We start from the raw sequence: 21,834 nt of genomic DNA, 5'->3' as shown, positions 1-21,834 counted from the left end.
GTATGGGAGGAAACCAAATATCTCGCAGAAAACCCACGTGGTCATGGAGGGAATGTACAAACTCCATCCAGATAGTGGTCAGGATTGAACCCAGGTCTCCGACGCTGCAAGCGCTGTAAGACAGCAACTCTACTGTTGCACCACCGTAGCCGCAATCGGGTCTGTAGTTCTCTGAGACTGTACCTCTACGCCACTGTGTCTTCCCAACAAGAGCGGAACTCGCTATCAAAACATGGAGGGGACGGGGGACACAATGTTTTGGCGGCCACGCGCGCATGTGTGCACGCACACACACACACAAATACACAAACACACACACACACACACACGGCTTCGAAGGCTCAATCCAGCGCTAAAAGCGGAGATTTTAAAATCGGGATCACAAAAACTTGGGGGGATGTCCCCCATCTCTCAAAACATGGGGGGGACGTGTCCCCTCTGGCCCCCCCCAGGTTTTCTGCCCCTGCTCCCCAACACCCACTCCCCTTTTCACAGCAGCCCTTCGTGCAACACTCAACAGCAGGAACCCAAACACTCCTTCCAGATGAAGCAGTCATTCATTTGTATGACGATCACTGCATTCAGCTATCATAAAGTGCTCACTTTTTTTGGTGGAAAATTAGGTGACTGATTTGAAGAAAACATCCAGTTGGCAAGCGTAGATCTATGTTTTTGGTTGTCTTTAAATCTCCATCCGACTTTCACCCTGACCTTTCTAGCTCTGGTCTCTTACGTTATTTCTACAAAGGCCTAGTACAAGCTGGAGGAAAATAATCTTATATCCTGACTGACAAATGTTAACCTCGAGACCCATTGTTGAATGGGATTTTCGTTTGTCCCTTTTACCTCGATTATCCTCAATGCTTTCTGTTCCCCTCCCTCTTGTTTTTAACAAGTTGTTGACCAAAACACACACACCTTGGTTTAGTTTAGAGATACAGCATGGATCTCTCAACTGGAAGCCTTCTAAACTATAACCCCACAATTTCAGAAAATCTAACTTTCCATTTTGAATTGGAGTTGGAGAATTCTTAAGGGGGAGATCATCATCCTTTAGCATTAACTTCATTCCTTTCTTGTCTAAGAAGTTGTCTATTTCTTCAGAATGAAGCAATATACAGCACATGCCCTTCTTGATCCTTCTGCCTGCACACGAACAATATGCCTCCATTCACTGCATAGCCATTTATCTATCTAAATGCTTCTTGTATGCCAGTATCGTATCAGGCTCTACCACCATTCCTTGCAGCATGTTCTAGGGACCCACCCACAGAGTAAAAACCTTGCCCTTGCCTCTCTTTTAATAACCCTCCCCTTCACCCTTCCCCCTCGCTCTCCCTTAAAGCTATGCCCTCTACCTTCGACTTTTCCGCCCAGGAAAAACATTCTGGATGGCTACCCTTTCCGTTTGTATACTTTTATCAGGTTTGGCAGGAGGAGAAAAACACCTTTCATTTACAGAATCTCGGTTATTACGACAATAATTAATATATTTTAATCCAGATACTTAAAAAATATTCTTTAAAATATTTTGAATTTATAAAACGTTGCCAAAATTGTCTTTTTTATATATAACTACGGGTTTAGCGATTTAATAATTGTGAGTACTGCCGATAATAAGAGGTAACCTGGATCAATCCTAACATGGTGTGAACAAGCAAATTTCATATAACATTTAATTTTACGAATTAATGATAAACTGCGATAAACTGGAAAGTAAAAGATAGATATCAGAGGATTATAAAGGAGAGGCGACAGTGCGGCCAGTTCTTTGCTGTGGGTAGGACAGGGTTAATGGTGTGCTCTTGCCGAGCTCTTCCACCTGGGATTACAGGAAGGGCCTGATCAAAGATCCTATAGGATCTTAGGGCCTGATACAGGAGACTGCGGGTTGTTAAGTGGTGAGAGTCTGAAAATATAGAGAGAGAGAGAGAGAGAGAGAGAGAGAGAGACTTGGTCTGTGAACAAAGGAGAGAAGCTACGTTCTGCAACTTCCCCAGAAGGAACAGACGGCAAGTACGCAAACTGCTACACTTTAGGAGGAAGTAAATACTGCTTAAGGTGCAGGTAAATGGCCGGCTGGGGTATTGATTGGGCGGGACTGAGAACCGTGTGGAGACAGCCCTCGCTTTTTTGTGGCGGAACCAAGGGCAGTTTTACTCCAGCTGTGTTTGCTCTGGGGCGGGCGGGGGCTACATTCATACCCGGCTTCACTAGTCCTCTGGGTGGGTGGACTTGGCTTATGCGTTGGGTGCATAACGTTAAAAAAGATCATACCGCTTCTTGCGTTGTGACCCGAGGCGGCTACTACTACCACATCAAAACTAGTCCCATGTGAGTATTTACTAAACGTACCCATCTTTAAATTCGATATTATTAGCAAACAACTAACAGGTCTTTTGTACAATGGAGTCTTGCCGGAGAGTAGGTAATTTGTGTATGCAGTTGTTAAATGCTTTCGTTTCCAAATGTCCATTAGGAACTAGATGTAACTAACTGAATCGAATTAATCCACAATTTCAGATCAGTCTGAAGGGTCCCGATCCGAAACGTCACCTATCCATGTCCTCCTGCGATGCCACCTGACCCGGTGAGTTACTCCAGCACTTCGTCAGTTTTTTTGTAAACCAGCATCTGCAGTTCGTTGTTTCACTAAACAACCAAAAAAAAATTTCTAAAAACAAACTCCCAGCACCTCCATCCCCTCTCTTGATGTCACCGCCTCCATCACAGGAAATGGACTATCGAGTGTATAATAATAATAATAATAATAATAATAATAATAACTAGACCAAGTGCAGACCCGTTGGGTCTGTTTCCCGACGGGGGGGGGGGGGGGGGTGGGGGCTGCGGCATCACACTCGCATTAACCACCCCCCAAACACACAGGTGGGGGGGAGGGGGTGAGAAGAGGGGAGGGAGGGGAGAGGAGGAGGAAACGGGACAGATTTGGGAGGGGAAGGAGAGCGGGGTAGGGGGTGAGAGATGTGGGGGATGGGGAGAGAGATGTGGGGGATGGGGAGGGAGGGGAGGGAGAGAGGGGGGGGGGGAGAGGGGAAAGAGTGGGGAGGTAGAGTGGACGGGAAGGGGGAGGTGGAAGAGAGTGGAGGGAGGAGGAGAGGGGTAGGGGGAGTGTTGGAAGAGGGACACAGGGGTAGGAGGAAGGGGGCGGGTGGAGAGAGGGAAAGGGGTGGGGTAGAGAGGGAAGGGGGGTGGGGGAGAGAGGGAGAAGGGTGAGGAGAGGGAAACATAGAAACGTAGAAATTTAATGCAGGAGTAGGCCATTCGGCCCTTCGAGCCTGCACCACCATTCAAAATGATCATGGCTGATCGTCCAACTCAGTATCCTGTACCTGCCTTCTCTCCATACCACCTGATCCCTTTAGCCGCAAGGGCCACATCTAACTTCCTCTTAAATATAGCCAATGAACTGGCCTCAACCACCTTCTGTGGCAGAGAATTCCAGAGATTCACCACTCTCTGCGTGAAAAATGTTTTTCTCATCTCTGTCCTAAAGGGTTCCCCCCTTATCTTTAAACTGTGACCCCTTGTTCTGGATTTCCCCAACATCTGGAACAATCTTCCTGCATCTAGCCGGTCCAACCTCTTAAGAATTTTGTATGTTTGTATAAGATCCGCCCTAAATCTTCTAAAATCTAGCGTGTACAAGCCGAGTCTATCCAGTCTTTATTCATATGAAAGTCCTGACATCCCAGGAATCAGTCTGGTGAACCTTCTCTGTACTCCGTCTATGGCAAGAATGCCTTTGAGCATTGGGCATTGTGACATCACACGATGGAACGTTCACCAGGGTCTGGGGCTCCTGCAAAGGCATATGTAAATGAATCCATTCCGATTGGACATATGTGAACATTGGGCATTGTGACATCACACAATGTAACATTCACCAGGGGCTGGGACTGGGGCTGCTTCTATGGGTGAGAAGCCAGTTTATTTTTGAAATATTGGGGGGGGGGGGAGAAGGATTTGATTAAAAAATGTGTACATAAACACGACGAAATGTAATCAGGAACGGATACTTTGAAAGAAAAGTGAAATCTCTACCGAAATGGAAAAGATCTCTGCAATTCTGCTTCTGGTTTCGGAGTTGCAAGGAATCAAAGGAAGAAAGGCGGCCGGCAGCCGGACGGTTGGACGCCGGACACCGGCAGGCACAGTTTTATATAATAACTAGACCAAGTGCAGACCCGTTGGGTCTGTTTCCCCAACGGCGTTTGCGGGGGGAGGGGGGGGGCTGCAGCATCACACTAACCTTAACCGCCCCCCAAACACACAGGCGGGGGGAGGAGGGGTGAGAAGAGGGGAGGGAGGGGAGAGGAGGAGAAGGAAACGGGACAGATTTGGGAGAGAAAGGAGAGTGGGGTAGGGGGTGAGAGAAGGGGATGGGAAGAGAGATGTGGGGGATGGGGGGGAGAGGGGAGGAGGAGAGATGGGAAAGAGTTGGGAAGGAGAATGGAGGGGGAAGGGGGGGGAGAGAAATGGAAGAGTGGGTGATATTGCTGATGTGGGGGCCAAAGGAAAGTGTACTGTCCAGAATGACGCCGAGACTTTTTGACATGGAAGGAGGTGGGTATGGGTGAGCCATCAACTGAAATGGTGAAGGGGTTTTGGAGAGTGTGGACTTTGAGTCAATTAGCATGATTTCTGTTTTATTTCCATTGAGTTTCAGAAGGTTGAGTGACATCCAGTTGCTGATAGCTTGAAGACAGGTGGCGAGGGCAGTTGGGGGAAGGGAGGTGTTTGGTTTTGTGGCGAGGTAAAGTTGTGTATCAACGGCATAGCAGTGAAAATTGATTCCAAAATGACGGAGATTATTGCCAAGAGGTTGAATATAGATGATAAAAAGCAGTGGCCCCAGCACCGATCCCTGAGGAACACTGTGGGTGACTGTGGCAGTTGTGGATGTGACTTTATTTCCCTGGATGAACTGTTTTCTGTCGTGTAGATAGGACCTGAACCAAAGTAGTGCATTGTTTTTTTTGGGGGTTTTTTGTTTTGTTTATTTTATTAGAAGTACAGTACAATTTTAGGTGCCAACTATGTAATACCGTAATCCATTCTATGTACAACCTCTAGTGTTATGTTATGAGAAGGAAGTAAGCAAGACAAGAAAAAGAAAACAATAGAAAGAGGAAAAAGTGGAAAAATAGATGGTAGAGAGTAGAAAAACGTGAAGTGTGTATATAAAAAAAAAAAAAAAAAAGTGGAAAGTAGAAATAGGAGAGAAGGCCCCTTAAAAGAGAATTTTTCAAATCTGTATTCGGAGATGTAGATCTATCCGCGGCATGAACTGAAATCAGCAATCTTTACGGTACTGCTGCATCACATGATTCCAAAAAGTCGATGAAAGGAGTCCAACTCCTTAAGAATTGGTCATATTTATCTATTAGTCGGAGTCTCATTTCTTCAAGGCGTGCTATGTCTATCATATTCCTAATCCACATTTTAACAGTTGGTATGGTTGTATTTTTCCAAAATTTAAGTATCAATTTCTTTCCAATTATTAACCCATAATTAAAAAAAACATTTTGGTCTTTATTTAAATTGGTATCTTCTCCTATTATTCCAAATATAATCCATTCCGTTTTGGGTTCTATTCTTGACTTGAAAAGCTTTGTAAATATATCAAATATATCACTCCAAAATTTATTCAACTTTGTACATCCTACAAATGAATGTGTTATATTAGCGTTTTGAAACAAACATTTATCGCATCTGGGAGAGACGTTTGGATAAAATTTATTCAACCTCGTTTTTGAATAATATAGTCTATGTAATAATTTGAATTGAATTAAATTATGTGTTGCATTAATAGAACAGTTATGTGTATTCATTAAATACTTTTCCCATATATCCTTCGAGATCTTTATCATTAGCTCATGTTCCCAATCTTCCCTTAGTGCTTCTGTTGAGGGTGATTCTCTATTTAATATATTATTATAAAAGTATGATATTAATTTTTGTGAATCAACCTTAATATTCATTGCTTCTTCTAAAGGGTCTAAAAATATAGTTTGAAATCTATGTGTATATTTCTTCATAAAGTCACATACCTGTATATATTTAAAATATTGATTATCCTTCAATTTAAATTTTAATTTTAATTGTTGAAATGATAACAGTTTGCCCACTTCATACATATCCCCTACTTTCCTAATCCCCAGTCTATCCCATTGTTGATATGTGTTGTCGATGAGAGAAGGTTTGAATGCGGGGTTGTTCAATAGTGGGGTTAGTACTGATAAATTATTTAATTTCAAGGATACTTTTATTTGTTTCCAAATTCTTATTATATTGTGAATAATTGGGTTCTTCTTATATATTATACTATTCAATTTTATCGGTGAGAGCAGGATCGTTCCTATATCGTGCGGATTCCAAAATGACGGAGATTATTGCCAAGAGGTTGAATATAGATGATAAAAAGCAGTGGCCCCAGCACCGATCCCTGAGGAACACTGTGGGTGACTGTGGCAGTTGTGGATGTGACTTTATTTCCCTGGATGAACTGTTTTCTGTCTGTCTTTCTCCATTCTTATCCACTCCAACTGCTGAGTGGAACTATCCAGCCAGTACATTATGTTCTTAATATGCACTGCCCAGTAGTAATACATAAAGTTAGGTAATGATAAACCCCCAACTTCTTTAGATTTGCACAAATGCTTTCGTTGAATTTTATGTGTTCTGTAGTCCCATATAAAATTAGTGATAGTGGAATCTAGTTTTTTGAAAAAATATTTTGGAATATATATTGGGATTGCTTGAAGCAAATATATTAATTGTGGTAAGAAAGTCATTTTTATAGCATTAATTCTACCTATCAATGAGAGCGGAAGCGTTTTCCAAAATTTAATCGTACCATTCAGTTTATTTAACAGTGGTATAAAATTGGCACTAAATAATGATTTGTCTTCTCGTAATTTGAATACCCAGATACTTGAATTTTTCTGTTGCAATTTTGAAGGGGAATTTTAGTAAGTGTCTCGAATCCTGTGGTTTTAAAGACATAATTTTGCTTTTATTCCAATTTATTCTATATCCTGAAAAAGAGCCGAATTCCTCAATTAGTGTTAATAAGGTGGGTATACTCGTTTGTGTATTAGTAATATATAAAAGGATATCATCGGCATATAATGAAATTTTATTCTTTGAGTCCTTGGTGTTATATCCGTGAATATTCGGGTGATTTCTAATCCTTTCGGCCAGCGGTTCTATCATAAGGGCAAATAGCAATGGTGATAAGGCACACCCTTGCCTATTACCCCTTGATAAGTAAAATTTTGGAGATAGTGTATTGTTAGTTAATATTCTTGCCGTAGGTCTATCGTAAAGTAGTTTAATCCATCTAATAAAATTCTCTCCTGTATTAAATTTTTGGAGTACCTTGTATAAATACTGCCATTCTACTTGATCAAATGCCTTCTCTGCATCCAGCGTGACAACTGAAATATCTTCATTGTCCTCATTATGAGAGTACATTATATTGAAAAGCCTTCTCAAATTATTATATGATTGTCTTTTGGGTATAAATCCCGTTTGATCCGTATTTATTAAATTGTTAATATAATTATTTAGCCTTCTAGCTAGAATCTTTGCTAAAATTTTCTGATCCGTATTTAGAAGTGAAATAGCTCTATAAGAACCCGGTTCATCTAAATCTTTATCTTTTTTTGGTATAAGCGTTATTGTTGCTTCTGCTAGGGTTTCTGGTAGTTTATTTTCAGTATAAGCCTGCATGTATAAATTGAATAATCTTGGTACGATTGACTCCTGAAATCTTTTATAAAATTCATTACTAAAACCGTCTGGTCCTGGGGTCTTCCCATTTTTCAGTGAGTTTATTATTTGTTTTATTTCTTCACTAGTAATCCGTGCTCCTAACTGTTCTTGTTCTAAACTATCCAATTTTGGGAGCTTGCAATTATCTAAAAAATTTGTAATTTTACTTACATCTGTATTTATTTTAGATGTATATAAATTATGATAAAATTGGGCAAACCTCTTATTAATATCCTTAGGCAATGTTAGAAACTCACCCTTATCCGATTAAATTTTAGTAATATTTTTTTCCTTTTCTCGTTGCTTCAGTTGCCTCGCAAGTAGTTTATGTGGCTTATCCCCAAATTCGAAGTGTGCTTGTTTTGTAATTTGGAATAATCTTTTTACTCTAGCCGATAGTATTCTATTGACTTTATATTTCAATAAAGTTATCTTATTATGTTTATTTATGGTTGGGTCAGTTGCATTGTCCAGTTCTAGTAATTTTATTTTCTGTTCTATCCGCTGAAGTTCTCTTTTTATTTTCCTTATTTTGAAAACTTTGGTAAGAGATTATGACACCGCGAATATATGCCTTGAAGGTTTCCCATAATAGCGGTGCAGAAATACCCGGCGTGTCATTTATTTCGAAAAAAAGTTTTGTTTGTTCTTTTATATGCTCATAACCCTGCGGGTTATTTAATATGTGTGCATTGAATCTCCAAAAAGGTTTTATACTCGGCATTCCCTCAATTTTAAGTATAAAAGTCAATGGTGAGTGATCAGAAATAATACTATTATGATATGATGGTTTATTCGTATACGGGATCAATTTTGTGTCCAATAAGAAATAGTCAATTCGCGAATAAGTTTTGTGAACTGATGAATAAAATGAGTATTCCCTACCACTTGGATTTGCTATTTTCCAAACATCAGCTATGTTATTATTTTTTATATAAGTATTTAAAAATTCACAGGTCTTAGTTTTAACAAGACGCTTCTCTAGCTTTATTGATTTATCTAAGTATGGGTCTATAACACAGTTGAAATCTCCCCCCATTATTATATTTTGAAAATTATGCTCTGCGATTAAATCTATTATTTTCCTAAAAAATTGTGGGTTATCAAAATTAGGCGCGTAAATATTTATCATAGTTAATGGTGTATTGTAAATTTCTCCCGTGACTATAACATATCTTCCCTCTTTATCAGATATGGATTTCTTTAATTTAAAAGGTATACCCTTCCGAATTATAATGGCCGTGCCTCTTGCTTTAGAGGTGAATGAGGAGTAATAGGTTTGACCTATCCAATTTGCCCTTAATCGGATCTGAGTTTGTTGTTTCAAATGTGTCTCTTGTAGGAAAGCAATATCCATATTTAATGATTTTAATTGTGCCAGAATTGTTGTTGATGCCGGTGGCAGATAGACGTTCCAGAAGAATTGGGTGGGAGATAGTGACAAAGGCTGCTGTGAGGTCGAGGAGGATCAGGATTATCTAAATGGTGGCCGATTGGGAAAGGGGGAGATGCAGCGAGACCTGGGTGTCATGGTACACCAGTCATTGAAGGTAGGCATGCAGGTGCAGCAGGCAGTAAAGAAAGCGAATGGTATGTTAGCTTTCATTGCAAAAGGATTTGAGTATAGGAGCAGGGAGGTTCTACTGCAGTTGTACAGGGTCTTGGTGAGACCACACCTGGAGTATTGCGTACAGTTTTGGTCTCCAAATCTGAGGAAGGACATTCTTGCCATAGAGGGAGTGCAGAGAAGGTTCACCAGACTGATTCCTGGGATGTCAGGACTGTCTTATGAAGAAAGACTGGATAGACTTGGTTTATACTCTCTAGAATTTAGGAGATTGAGAGGGGATCTTATAGAAACTTACAAAATTCTTAAGGGGTTGGACAGGCTAGATGCAGGAAGATTGTTCCCGATGTTGGGGGGAAATCCAGGACAAGGGGTCACAGCTTAAGGATAAGGGGAAAATCCTTTAAAAACCGAGATGAGAAGAACTTTTTTCACACAGAGAGTGGTGAATCTCTGGAACTCTCTGCCACAGAGGGTAGTTGAGGCCAGTTCATTGGCTATATTTAAGAGGGAGTTAGATGTGGCCCTTGTGGCTAAGGGGATCAGGGGGTATGGAGAGAAGGCAGGTACGGGATACTGAGTTGGATGATCAGCCATGATCATATTGAATGGCGGTGCAGGCTCAAAGGGCCGAATGGCCTACTCCTGCACCTAATTTCTATGTTTCTAGGATGGATAAGTGGCCGGTGTCAGCTGCGAGAAGGAGATCATTTGTAATTTTTACCAAGGCTGTTTCAGTGCTGTGATTGTGGCGAAAACCGGACTGAAATGGTTCATAGAGGTTATTGTTTTGAAGGTGGACTTGAAGTTGTGTCGCTACTGTCCTTTCCAGAAGTTTAGTGATGAATGGGAGGTTGGAGGTGGGGCGGTAGTTATTTGGATTGTTTGGATCAGAACCTGTTTTTTTTAGAATCGGGGTGACAGAAGCTGTTTTGAGAGATGTAGGGACAGTAGCAGTTGATAGGGAGGAGATAATTATGGACGTTATGATGGGTGAGATAGAGGGCAGACAGGATTTAACCAGGACAGTAGGGATGGGATCAAGCAAGCAGGAGGAGTTCTTGGACTTGGTGATGAGTTTAGTTATATCTTCGACTGTTGGAAGCTGGAAAGTAGATAGGGTGGAGAGTGGGGAGTCCAGAGTGGAAGTCCAGGGTGGACTGTTGTGAGCAGAAGCTGAGAAAGAGTTCAATTGGTGATGAATGCTGGTGATTTTGGTACTGAAGAAGTCCAAAAACTTATTACACTGAGCAGTGGAGGTGAGGTGATTCGAGGTTTCAGGAGGCTTAAGTAGTTTGTTGACAGTGGGGAATAAAGTCTGAGTGTTATTTTCACTGTTGTTGATGATGTTGGAGTAGTAGGAGGATTTAGCAGCAGTCGGGGCATTTTTATTTGAGAGAAGATGATCTGTATGCATTTGGTGGTGAATAGTTAGTCCAGTTTTCTTTGTAAGTCTCTCCAGACGCCGGTCCACCATTTTCATATGGCGGAGTTCAGGAGTGTACCACGGAGATGACCTGCTAAAAGAGACTGTACGGGTTTTCAGAGGAGCCAAGGAGTTTAATGAGTGGGATAAACAGTCATTGTAGTGATCAACCAGGTTAGCAATGCAGAGTGGGGGGGAAGTAGGATGAAGAGAGTTACTGATTAGTCTGTTGAGATGGAAACATAGAAATTAGGTGCAGGAGTAGGCCATTCGGCCCTTCGAGCCTGCACCGCCATTCAATATGATCATGGCTGATCATCCAACACAGTATCCCGTACCTGCCTTCTCTCCATACCCTCTGATCCCCTTAGCCACAAGGGCCACATCTAACTCCCTCTTAAATATAGCTAATGAACTGGCCTCAACTACCCACTGTGGCAGAGAGTTCCAGAGATTCACCACTCTCTGTGTGAAAAAACGTTTTTCTTATCTCGGTTTTAAAGGATTTCCCCCTTATCCTTAAGCTGTGACCCCTTGTCCTGGACTTCCCCAACATCGGGAACAATCATCCTGCATCTAGCCTGTCCAACCCCTTAAGAATTTTGTAAGTTTCTATAAGATCCCCTCTCAATCTCCTAAATTCTAGAGAGTATAAACCAAGTCTATCCAGTCTTTCTTCATAAGACAGTCCTGACATCCCAGGAATCCGTCTGGTGAACCTTCTCTGCACTCCCTCCATGGCAATAATGTCCTTCCTCGGATTTGGAGACCAAAACTGTACGCAATACTCCAGGTGTGGTCTCACCAAGACCCTGTACAACTGCAGTAGAACCTCCCTGCTCCTATACTCAAATCCTTTTGCTATGAATGCTAACATACCATTCGCTTTCTTCACTGCATGCTGCACCTGCATGCCTACTTTCAATGACTGGTGTACCATGACACCCAGGTCTCACTGCATCTCCCCTTTTTCTAATCGGCCACCATTTAGATAATAGTCTGCTTTCCTGTTTTTGCCACCAAAATGGATAACCTCACATTTATCCACATTATACTGCACCTGCCAAACATTTGCCACTCACCCAGCCTATCCAAGTCACCTTGCAGTCTCATAGCATCCTCCTCACAGCTAACACTGCCCCCCAGCTTCGTGTCATCCGCAAACCTGGAGATATTACCTTCAATTCCCTCATCCAGATCATTAATATATATTGTAAATAGCTGGGGTCCCAGCACTGAGCCTTGCGGTACCCCACTAGTCACTGCCCGCCATTATGAAAAAGACCCATTTACTCCTACTCTTTGCTTCCTGTTTGCCAGCAGTTCTCTATCCACATGAATACTGAACCCCCAATGCCGTGTGCTTTAAGTTTGTATACTAATCTCTTATATGGGACCTTGTCGAAAACCTTCTGGAAGTCCAGATACACCACATCCACTGGTTCTCCCCTATCCACGCTACTAGTTACATCCTCGAAAAATTCCTATAAGATTCGTCAGACATGATTTACCTTTCGTAAAACCATGCTGACTTTGTCCAATGATTTCACCACTTTCCAAATGTGCTGCTATCCCATCTTTAATAACTGACTCTAGCACTTTCCCCACTACCGATGTTAGACTAACTGGTCTGTAATTCCCCGTTTTCTCTCTCCTTCCCTTCTTAAAAAGTGGGGTTACGTTTGCTACCCGCCAATCCTCAGGAACTACTCCAGAATCTAAAGAGTTTTGAAAGATTATTACTAATGCATCCACTATTTCTGGAGCTACTTCCTTAAGTACTCTGGGATGCAGCCTGTCTGGCCCTGGGGATTTATCGGCTTTTAATCCATTCAATTTACCCAACACCACTTCCCGACTAACCTGGATTTCACTCAATTCCTCCAACTCCTTTGACCCACGGTCCCCTGCTATTTCCGGCAGATTATTTATGTCTTTATTTATTTGGCAAAAACAGGAAAGCAGACTATTATCTAAATGGTGGCCGATTGGGAAAGGGGGAGATGCAGCGAGACCTGGGTGTCATGGTACAGCAGTCATTGAAGGTAGGCATGCAGGTGCAGCAGGCAGTAAAGAAAGCGAATGGTATGTTAGCTTTCATTGCAAAAGGATTTGAGTATAGGAGCAGAGAGGTTCTACTGCAGTTGTACAGGGTCTTGGTGAGACCACACCTGGAGTATTGCGTACAGTTTTGGTCTCCAAATCTGAGGAAGGACATTCTTGCCATAGAGGGAGTGCAGAGACGGTTCACCAGACTGATTCCTGGGATGTCAGGACTGTCTTATGAAGAAAGACTGGATAGACTTGGTTTATACTCTCTAGAATTTAGAAGATTGAGAGGGGATCTTATAGATACTTACAAAATTCTTAAGGGGTTGGACAGGCTAGATGCAGGAAGATTGTTCACGATGTTAGGGAAGTCCAGGACAAGGGGTCACAGCTTAAGGATAAAGGGGAAATCCTTTAAAACCGAGATGAGAAGAACTTTTTTCACGCAGAGAGTGGTGAATCTCTGGAACTCTCTGCCACAGAGGGTAGTTGAGGCCAGTTCATTGGCTATATTTAAGAGGGAGTTAGATGTGGCCCTTGTGGCTAAGGGGATCAGGGGGTATGGAGAGAAGGCAGGTACGGGATACTGAGTTGGATGATCAGCCATGATCATATTGAATGGCGGTGCAGGCTCGAAGGGCCGAATGGCCTACTCCTGCACCTAATTTCTATGTTTCTTCCTTAGTGAAGACGGAACCAAAGTAGTTATTCAATTGTTCAAGAAGGAACTGCAGATGCTGGAAGATCGAAGGTGCACAAAAATGCTGGAGAAACTCAGCGGGTGCAGCAGCATCTATGGAGCGAAGGAAATAGGCGATGTTTCGGGCCAAAACCCTTCTTCACTTGGTCCGCCATATCCTTGTTCCCCACGACCAACTCACCTGTTTCTGACTGCAAGGGACCTACATTTGTTTTAACTAATCTCTTTCTTTTCACATATCTCTAAAAACTTTTGCACAGTTTTTATGTTCCCTGCCAGTTTTCTTTCATAATCTATTTTTCCTTTCCTAATTAAGCCCTTTGTCCTCCACTGCTGGTCTCTGAATTTCTCCCAGTCCTCTGGTATGCTGCTTTTTCTGGCTAATTTGTACGCATCATCCTTCGTTTTGACACAATCCCTGATTTCCCTTGTTATCCACGGATGCACTACCTTCCCTGATTTATTCTTTTGCCAAACTGGGATGAACAATTTTTGTAGTTCATCCATGCAGTCTTTAAATGTCTTCCATTGCATATCGACCGTCAACCCTTTTAGAATTAATTGCCAGTTCACGTCTCATACCCTCAAAGTTACCTTTCTTTAAGTTCAGAACCATTGTTTCTGAATTAACAATGTCACTCCCCATCCTAATGAAGAACTCAACCATATTATGGTCACTCTTGCCCAAGGGGGCACGTACAACAAGACTGCTAACTAACCCCTCCTCATTACTCAATACCCAGTCTAAAATAGCCTGCTCTCTCGTTGGTTCCTCTACATATTGATTTAGATAACTATCACGCATACATTCCAAGAAATCCTCTTCCTCAGCACCCCTGCCAATTTGATTCACCCAATCTATATGTAGATTGAAGTCACCCATTATAACTGTTTTGCCTTTGTCGCACGCATTTCTAATTTCCTGTTTGATACCATCTCCAACTTCACTACTACTGTTAGGTGGCCTGTACACAACACCCACCAGCGTTTTCTGCCCCTTAGTGTTTCGCAGCTCTACCCATACCGATTCCACATCCTCCAAACTAATGTCCTTCCTTTCCATTGCGTTAATCTCCTCTCTAACCAGCAACGCTACCCCACCTCCTTTTCCTTTCTCTCTATCCCTCCTGAATATTGAATATCCCTGGATGTTTATCTCCTAGCCTTGGTCACCCTGGAGCCATGTCTCCGTGATCCCAACTATATCATAATCATTAATGGCTATCTGCACGTTCAACTCATCCAGCTTATTACGAATACTCCTTGCATTGAGACACAAAGCCTTCAGGCTTGTTTTTAAAACACTCTTACCCCTTATACAATTATGTTGAAAAGTGGCCCTTTTTGATTTTTGCCCTGGTTTTGTCTGCCTGCCACTTACTTTTCACCTTGCTACCTATTGCTTCTTCCCTCATTTTACACCCTCCTGCCTCTCTGCTCTTGTACCCATCCCCCTGCCACATTAGTTTAAATCCTCCCCAACAGCAATAGCAAACACTCCTCCAAGGACATTGGTTCCATTCCAGCCCAGGTGCAGACCGTCCTGTTTGTACTGGTCCCACTTCCCCCAGAACTGGTTCCAATGCCCTAAAAATTTGAATTCCTCCCCCTTGCACCATTTTTTCAAGCCACATATTCATCTGCAATATCCTCCTATTTCTACTCTGACTGGCCCGTGGTACTGGTAGTAATCCAGAGATTATTACCTTTGAGGTCCTACTTTTAAGTATATCTCCTAGCTCCCTAAATTCATCTTGTAGGACCTCACCCCTTTTTTTACCTATATCGTTGGTGCCAATATGCACCACGATAACTGGCTGTTCACCCTCCCCCTCCAGAATGTTCTGCAGCCGTTCAGTGACATCCCTGACCCTTGCACCAGGGAAGCAACATACCATCCTGGAGTCTCGTTTGTGGCCGCAGATAAGCCTATCTATTCCCCTGACAATTGAATCCCCTATTACTATTGCCCTTCCACTCTTTCCCCCCCCCCCATGTGCCGCAGAGCCACCCATGGTGCCATGAACTTGGCTGCTGCTGCCTTCCCCTGATGAGCCATCTCCCCCAACAGTATCCAAAATGGTATACCTGTTTAGGAGGGAGATGACCGCAGGAGACTCCTGCACTACCTGCCTACTGCTATGCTGGCTATTGGCCACCCGTTCCCTTTCTGTCCTCTTACCTTTTACCTGCGGTGTGACCAACTCACTGTACATGTTATTCACGACTTTCTCAGCATCGTAGATGCTCCAGTATGAATCCAACCGCAGCTCCAATTGTTCAATGCGGTCTGCAGCTGGACACACTTCCTGCAAACGTAGTCACCAGGGACACCGACCATATCCCTGATCTCCCACATGTTGCAGGCTGAGCAAACCACGGGGCCAATCTCCACTGACATATCTTACTCCCAAATTAAATCAACTCCCTCACACTATAAAAATCTTTATCCTTTAAACTTTACTAATAAATACTAATAAATACTGTACACTCAACTCCCAGAATCCTTAACTCCCAGAATCCTTAATCTGAAGGCAGAAATGTAAAAATGTAAACCCGGGGTTGCACCCAATCAGCTGCTTCCTCTGGTCCTCTTCCACCAAACAGAGGCTTCCACCGGACTCCTTCTCTGGAACGTTGCCGATTTTGGTGTCAGCTCCCTGGGCCTCTATGAAAGCAAGCCTTGCGATGTATTTTATACTTACAGCGCAGGTACTCCTCCCTTCGCACCAATGGCTCTCTGGACCTCTCCACTTGATTTCTACTTGATTAATGTTGTTCAGATTACGGAAGGATATGGTGCGCTTCAGATTGCGTTTAGGGAGTGGCAGATTAATATCAAAAAGGACAGTTTTATGGCCTGAAATGGGAAGCTCTGTAGATTTAAGATTGTATGGTGTCACTCCAGAGCAACAGACTAAATCTAAAATATGGCCTTTATTATGGGTTGGGAAATCGATGTACTGAGTGAGGCCAAAACTATCCAGAACAGAAATAAAATCTTTAGTAAAGGTGTCAGTATGTTTATCTAAATGAATATTGAAATCACCCATTAAAATGACATTGGGGGACATGGCACATAGGTCAGATAAAATAGCACTGAGTTCGCTAATAAAAACTAGAAGGCTTTGGAGGACGATAGATAGACACTATGAGTAGTTGAGCAGTCAGGATTTCGAACGAGGATGGCTCTGTGACTGAGACTGACGAGATCTTAAGATTCACGCGGAAGAGCAGCGCAAGACCCCCTCCTCCCCCTGAAGCGCGGGGTTTGCAGATGTAAACAAACTCAGGAGGTATGGCTTGGTTGAGGTGGAGGTAATCATCAGGCTGTTGCCAAGTCTTGAAGTGAAGTCCAAGATGAGAGGGGCTTTGTTGGAGAGAGATCTGACGTTGAAGAGTGCAAATTTGGATCCATTTGAGGGAACGGCGGGGTCAGCTAGCAGAGGAGCTAACACACTGTGGTCAGCAGCTCGACCCGTGTTGTGTGGTTTCCGAGGACCTGTGGATCAAAAGGAGCTGATGGAGTTAATGTTGGAGTAGTTCCTGCGGGATCCATGGTGGATGTATCCTGGTCGACGGAGAATGGCTCGATGTCTGAGGAGCTTATAAACCTACTAATTCCCAAAACTATCTAGACTACACTTCTTTGCACCCGGCATCCTGCAAAGGCTCTCAATTCCTCCGCCTGTCGCATTTGTGCCCAAGATGAGGTGTTCCGTACCAGGACATCTGAGATGTCCTCATTCTTTAGGGAACAGGGGTTCCCCACTTCTATCATAGATGAGGCCCTCGTACGTGTCTCCTCAGTACCCCACAACTCTGCCCTTGCTTCCCCCCCCCGTTGTAACAGGGATAGAGTCCCCCTAGACCTCGGCTTTCACCACATTAGACATCACATACAGCACATAATCCTTTGACATTTTCACCACCTGCAATGGGATTCCACCTTCTTCCCATATCCACCCCTATCCGAGACCATTCCCTCCGCAACTCCCTGGTTAACTCATCCATTCCCACCCAAACCACACCCTTCCCAGGTACCTTCTCCAGCAACCGGAGGAGATGCAACACCTGTCCCTATACCTCCTCCCTCGACTCAGTCCGGGGACCCTGACATTCCTTTCAGGTGAGGCAGAGATTCACTTGCACTTTCTCCAACCTCATTTACTCTATCCATTGTTCCATGTGTGGGCTACTATATATCGGCGAGACTCAACGCAGACTGAGCAATCATTTAAGGGCCTGTCCCACTTAGGAGACCTAAACAGCAACCTCTGGTGACCTTGCCCACCACCCAAGGTTTCCATGAGGTCACAGGAGGTTTTGGTCACTCTCCCTAATGGTCAAAAGTGGTTTCCGCGTGGTCGAGGCTTCATCTAGGTTGCTGGTATTTTTTCATCATGATTAAAACCGGCCTCGACTAAAAATAGGTCGCCGTTTTAAAAATCGATCATTTTTTAGTCACTGGTCTAGTCGAAGCCGGTTTTCTTCATAGTCGAGGAAGGTTTTCAACCAATGCGTGGGAGGTGGTAGGAGGTTGCAGGTCACCTCGACCTTGATTTTTTTTTTTGGGTGTTGGGCAAGGTCACCAGAGGTTGCTGTTTAGGTCTCTTATGTGGGATAGGCCCTTTAGATGATCACCTACACTCAGTCCACCTAGACTTATGGATCTCCTGATTGCCGAACATTTTAACTCCCGTTCCCATTCCCATGCTGACCTTTGTCCTGGGCCGCCTCCATCACCATACCATATAACAATTACAGCACGGAAACAGGCCATCTCGGCCCTTCTAGTCCGTGCCGAACACATAATCTCCCCTAGTCCAATATACAAGATACAAGATACAAGATGAATTTAATTGTCACGTGTGCCAGATGGCACAGTGAAATGAATTCCCATACAGCCATACAATAAAAATAAACAGGACTCAACACACTATAGAATTCACACAAAACATCCCCACACAGCAGAACCAAAGTTTCCCACTGTGTGGGAAGGCACCAAAGTCAGTCTCTTCCCACTGTTCCCCGTGGTCAGGGTCTCCCCAAGCCCTCCACAGTTGCAGCTACGGGCGGCCCGATGTCCAGGACCGCCCGCCGGGATGATACAAGTCCGACGTCGGGGCTGCGGGACGTCCTCAGCGGCGTGGACACCAGAGTCGGCCCCCTCCTACCGGAGTCGGCGGCTTCCAAAGTCCGCAGGCTGCGCCGGGTGGAGACTGCTGCTGGAGGCCCTCTGCAATGCGCCCCAGGACTCCACGATGCCGTTCAGCGCCGCCCGCGCTGGTCTACCTGCGCTCAGACCATAACCCTCCATTCCCTTCCCATCCATATAACTATCCAATTTATTTTTAAATGATAAAAACGAACCTGCCTCCACCACCTTCACTGGAAGCTCATTCCACACAGCTACCACTCTCTGAGTAAAGAAGTTCCCCCTCATGTTACCCCTAAACTTCAGTCCCTTAATTCTCAAGTTATGTCCCCTTGTTTGAATCTTCTCATACTCTCAGTGGGAAAAGCTTTTCCACGTCAACTCTGTCTATCCCTCTCATCATTTTAAAAACCTCTATCAAGTCCCCCCTTAACCTTCTGCGCTCCAAAGAATAAAGCCCTAACTTGTTCAACCTTTCTCTGTAACTTAGTTGCTGAAACCCAGGCAACATTCTAGTAAATCTCCTCTGTACTCTCTCTATTTTGTTGACATCCTTCCTATAATTAGGCGACCAAAAATTGTACACCATACTCCAGAATTGGCCTCACCAATGCCTTGTACAATTTTAACATTACATCCCAACTTCTATACTCAATGCTCTGATTTATAAAGGCCAGCACACCAAAAGCTTTCTTTACCACCCTATCTACATGAGATTCCACTTTCAGGGAACTGTGCACAGTTATTCCCAGATCCCTCTGTTCACCTGCATTCTTCAATTCCCTACCATTTACCATGTACGTCCTATTTTGATTTGTCCTGCCAAGATGTAGCACCTCATACTTATCAGCATTAAACTCCATCTGCCATCTTTCAGCCCACTCTTCCAACTGGCATAAATCTCTCTGTAGACTTTGAAACTACTTCATTACCCGCAACCCCACCTATCTTAGTATCATCTGCATACTTACTAATCCAATTTACCACACCATCATCCAGATCATTGATGTACATGACAAACAACAGTGGACCCAACACAGATCCCTGTGGCACCCCACTCGTCATTGGTCTCCAACCTGACAAACAACCATCCACCATTACTCTCTGGCATCTCCCATTCAGCCACTGTTGAATCCATCTTGCTACTCCACCATTAATACCCAACCATTGAACCTTCTTAACCAACCTTCCATGAGGAATCTTGTCAAAGGCCTTACTGAAGTCCATATACACAACATCCACTGCTTTACCCTCATCAATTTCCCGAGTAACATCTTCAAAAAATTCAAGAAGAATAGTTAAACATGACCTTCCAAGCACAAATCCATGTTGACTGTTCCTAATCAGACCCTGTTTATCCAGATGCTTATATATATTATCTCTAAGTATTCTTTCCATTAATTTGCCCACCACTGACGTCAAACTAACAGGTCTATCATTGCCAGGTTTACTCTTAGATCCCTTTTTAAACAATGGAACAACATGCGCAGTACGCCAATCCTCCGGCACTATTCCCGTTTTTAATGACATTTGAAATATTTCTGCCCTAACTTCCCTCAATGTCCTAGGGAATATCCTGTCCGGACCTGGAGACTTATCCACTTTTATATTTCTCAAAAGTGTCAGTACTTCCTCTTCTTTGATCCTCATAGTTTCCATAGCTACTCTACTTGTTTCCCTTACCTCACATAATTCAATATCCTTCTCCTTGGTGAATACTGAAGAAAAGAAACTGTTCAATATCTCCCCCATCTCTTTTGGCTCTGCAGATAGTTGTCAACTCTGACTCTCTAATGGACCAATTTTATCCCTCGTTATCCTTTTGCTATTAATATAGCGGTAGAAACCCTTCGGATTTACTTTTACCTTACTTGCCAAAGCAACCTCATATCTTCTTTTAGCTTTTCTAATTTCTTTCTTAAGATTCTTTTTACATTCTTTATACTCCTCAAGCACCTCATTTACTCTATGCTGCCTATAATTATTGTAGACCTCCCTCTTTTTCCGAACCAAGTGTCCAATTTCCCTTGAAAACCATGGCTCTTTCGATTTTTTACGATTTCCTTTCAACCGAACAGGGACATAAAGATTCTGTACTCTTAAAAATTCACCTTTAAATGTACTCCATTTCTCTTCCACATCTTTCTCATAAAACAAACTGTCCCAATTTACTCCTTTTAAATCCTTTTGCATCTCTTCAAAGTTAGCCTTTCTCCAATCAAAAATCTCAACCCTATGTCCAGTCGCATTTGTAGCAGCCAGAGGCACCAGCGGTGTCCTTGACCTCCCACATACTGCAAGCATCGCACTGAATCAGCTTGCCTGACATCTCCCTCTCAAGCGTATTGCGTGGTCTCCTCTCCGAAGACTCTCGAACCAAAGACTCGCACTTTTCTCACAGGGCACTCCCCTCACAAGGCCGCTCACTGCCGCTCGCTAAGAACTGTCCTGCTTAAATTGACTGATAAATTGCCTGATTTACCAATTTACAAAGCAAATTCCTCAGTTTTCAACTGTTTTCACCCCTCTGACTCACTTCGATCCTCCCACTTGGGCTAGAGCCAATCAGTCGTATCTCTTGCTAATCTGCTGCTGCTGTTGTTCCTCCCAAATTTACAGCAGTTCTGAACAAAGACTGTGCGTCCTTGGCCTTTAACTGTTTTCACTCCTCTCCTCCCACTTGGGCTAGAGCCAATCAGAGAGAGGCCAAATGCAAATTGGAGATACAGCACCACATATTTCTCTTGGGCAGCTTACAACCCAGCGGTATAAAATTGACTTCTCTAACTTCAAGTAACCCTTGCATTCCTTCTCTCTCCATCCCTGCCCCACCCATTAATGTCATACTCGTTTCACTGTCAACCTGTTGGGTTTCACTGTCTACATAATTCATTGTCCCCTACCCCCAAGCCAACAATGGAACATTGTGGGCTCCACTTTTCCTTGATCATTGTTGCTTTTTGCACAACTTTTATTCATTTGTTCTATGTGTTGTCTATATCTCTCATTTCCCTTTCCCCCGACTCTCAGTCTGAAGAAGGGCCTCAACCCGGAACATTACCCATTCCTTGTCTTCAGAGATGCTGCCTGACCTGCTGAGTTACTGCAACGTTTTGTATCTATTGCCGGAAGAA

The 21,834-nt window shown here is 43.3% G+C and overlaps 1 protein-coding gene across 3 annotated transcripts in view; it reads left to right on the top strand.

Annotated features, from left to right (window-relative positions):
* Window positions 1–1,722: 1,722 nt before the first annotated feature.
* Window positions 1,723–21,834, top strand: part of zgc:113425 (uncharacterized protein LOC541425 homolog) — a 71,197-nt gene continuing 51,085 nt past the window's right edge. Inside the window, exons 1-2 of one of the 3 annotated variants that reach the window (XM_055643568.1) lie at window positions 1,723–2,067; window positions 2,524–2,590. The gene's annotated coding sequence lies outside the window, so the exon portion shown is untranslated. The remainder of the gene's footprint in view (window positions 2,068–2,523; window positions 2,591–21,834) is intronic. The other 2 variants (XM_055643559.1, XM_055643550.1) reach the window with 2 other exon arrangements.

This window comes from Leucoraja erinacea, chromosome 1, assembly GCF_028641065.1.
Source record: "Leucoraja erinacea ecotype New England chromosome 1, Leri_hhj_1, whole genome shotgun sequence".
NCBI lineage: Eukaryota > Metazoa > Chordata > Chondrichthyes > Rajiformes > Rajidae > Leucoraja > Leucoraja erinaceus.
The sequence above is the reverse complement of the archived record's forward strand: the minus strand, read 5'-3'. Positions and strand labels throughout refer to the sequence as shown.